Consider the following 2,420-nt stretch of genomic DNA (forward strand, 5'->3'; position numbering starts at 1 on the left):
TTTTATATTTAACGCTACATCATGTGCCTACCCCAAAAGTCTCAATGTAGAAATTGAAGCAAACATTAGTGGATACGTTATGTCACACTAAACACAAATTTATTGATGTTACTACTTATTTACGCTTGTGCTATTAAATAATATTCACATATAGGCCAGTCCATCCTCAAAGGGAATCTGTCATCAGGTTTTTGCTACCTAATCTGAAAGCAGCATAATATAGGTGAAGAGACCCTGATTCCAGTGATGTGTCACTTACTGGGCTGCTTGTTGTAATTTTGATAAAATGACTGTTTTAGCAGCCGGAGGACTGTTTTAGCAGCCGGAGATTATCACTACAGGACTAGTAAACCTGCTGCCATGTAGTCCTCCATATTCATAAACACTATATAATCCAGCCCCCACCACTGATTGGCAGCTTTCTGCCTATGCACAGAAATCAGTAGTGTGGGTAAGGTTATACAGAGCTCACCACTCAGAATTGGTAGCTCTGCAGCAGAGAAAACAGGGATTCTATCAAAACTGGAGCAAAAACCCCAATAAGTGATAAATAGCTGGAATCAGGGTCTTTTATTAAATTATGGTACCAGAGTGTATTATGGAAAGCAGGCAAGCCAATGAAGACAGTGTGATGCTCTGGGCAATGCTTTGTCAGCAAACCTTTGGTCCCGCCATTCACCTGCTTGTTACTTTGACACATAATTTATGTAACTCTGACGATGCTAAAATTTAAAAGCTCATGCTGAACTTTTAGGACTTGTTCACACACAGCATAAATGCTATGTTTTTTTCTGCTGCCTTTTATCCACATGTTTTCTGCAGTGCAGGAGCCTGCATCAAAATAAGCAGTAACAATTCGTTAAAGGGTTACTATTGACTTTTAGGATTGCTACTTCCTGTAGGTGGCACTAGAGTTCTCGTCCTCTTCCTCTCTGAAGACAATTTGCATAGGAGGAGCAGAGTAACTTACTTATATACTACTTCTCCAGGACATGTACATACATTAGGGGAAAACAAAAACATCCAAATCCTTGCCTGCCACAATGGCCAGAAAGTCACTGAGCTTCCGTTGTTAACTACTTAACTTCATAAAACTCGCAGGTATTGAATATTCCTGACTAGTGCTAGCTTATACCACAATTATGCCTTTTAAATACATTTCTGTTTTTCTACTTTTATTCCTCAAAAATAGCGTTTAAGTTCTTCTGATTTTACAAAGTTGCAAAAACTTCCGAGCCAGCCAGGAGTCGAACCTAGAATCTTCTGATCCGTAGTCAGACGCGTTATCCATTGCGCCACTGGCCCTTCTGTAGAGTACTGAAACTTTTTAATTCTGCATGACGAGTGACCCTCACCGTTTCTATCCTTATGTTAAATCACTTCATTAGGCTATTGTGGACATTTTTGTTTGGATTATTATTATGTTATCATCGACATATACATGTTTATTCCTGAACGAATTGAAGAAAAAAAAAATCAAAATAAAGTATGAAAAAAATGACAAAGATTGTCACTAAAATTGCAGTTTTATGTAAAACAAAAGAAAATTAAAAAAAAAGTATATGTATTGCCATGTCCAGGAAAATACCTAAGCACTAAAACTAAAATGAACACCGTCAATAAATTAAAAACTATTTCATTATAGTGACGCACAAAAGATGGAATACAATGTGATAAAAACCTCATATGATAAAAATAAAAAATGATGTCACTGAAAATGACACCTCGTCCCACAAGGAATGCAGCCACCTATTTTTTTTTCTATATGCAGCCCATGTACCCAGCCGACTATGAGACCCCTGTCTTAGACTGGCTGGTCAACTGTTTCTAGACTCCCTTTTATAGCGTTATTAAAAAGTAATAATGCCCCCTATAGTGCTGTCCCATTGTGCCCCCTTAAAAGTAACTATGCCTCCACAGTGCTTTTTAAAAATAACTTTACTCCCTTAATGTCGTCAAAAATGTATGCCCCCTAAAAAGTAATAATGTCACCCTTACTGCTCTCTTAAAACTAATTATGCCCTCTGAATACCTAACACAGAAAAAAGTTTATACTCCCCTAATTGGGATCACTTGAGTGCAGAAACTAAAGAGGTTGTCCACTATTTTCACATTGATGACCTATCCTAAGGATATGTCTGATCGGCCGGGACCCAACACCCCTGCCGATCAGCTGTTATCGGCAGCCAGAAATACCCACTTGCGGAGCGCAACTCGGAGTTGTGCTTACATTTTGTGAACTTTGGCATCCTCATGACAAATGGGTAAAGCTGGGGCAGGATGCCACAGCTCGTCTAATTCATGACAAGCTATGGCATTCCCTACACCAGAAATCTCACTCCAGTACCTGACTGGAGTGTAATTTCTGGCATGGCGCATGCCACTCATCAGATGCTCCAATTCATGAAGAGTCGTGCACC

The 2,420-nt window shown here is 39.1% G+C and overlaps 1 non-coding gene across 1 annotated transcript; it reads right to left on the bottom strand.

Annotated features, from left to right (window-relative positions):
- Window positions 1-1,232: 1,232 nt before the first annotated feature.
- On the bottom strand, window positions 1,233-1,305 carry TRNAR-ACG (transfer RNA arginine (anticodon ACG)). The gene has a single exon. It is a non-coding gene; the product is annotated as a tRNA-Arg (tRNA).
- Window positions 1,306-2,420: the final 1,115 nt, after the last annotated feature.

Source organism: Phyllobates terribilis, unplaced genomic scaffold (assembly GCF_046119375.1).
Source record: "Phyllobates terribilis strain yellow unplaced genomic scaffold, ASM4611937v1 Scaffold_11__3_contigs__length_659146591, whole genome shotgun sequence".
In the NCBI taxonomy this organism is placed as follows: domain Eukaryota; kingdom Metazoa; phylum Chordata; class Amphibia; order Anura; family Dendrobatidae; genus Phyllobates; species Phyllobates terribilis.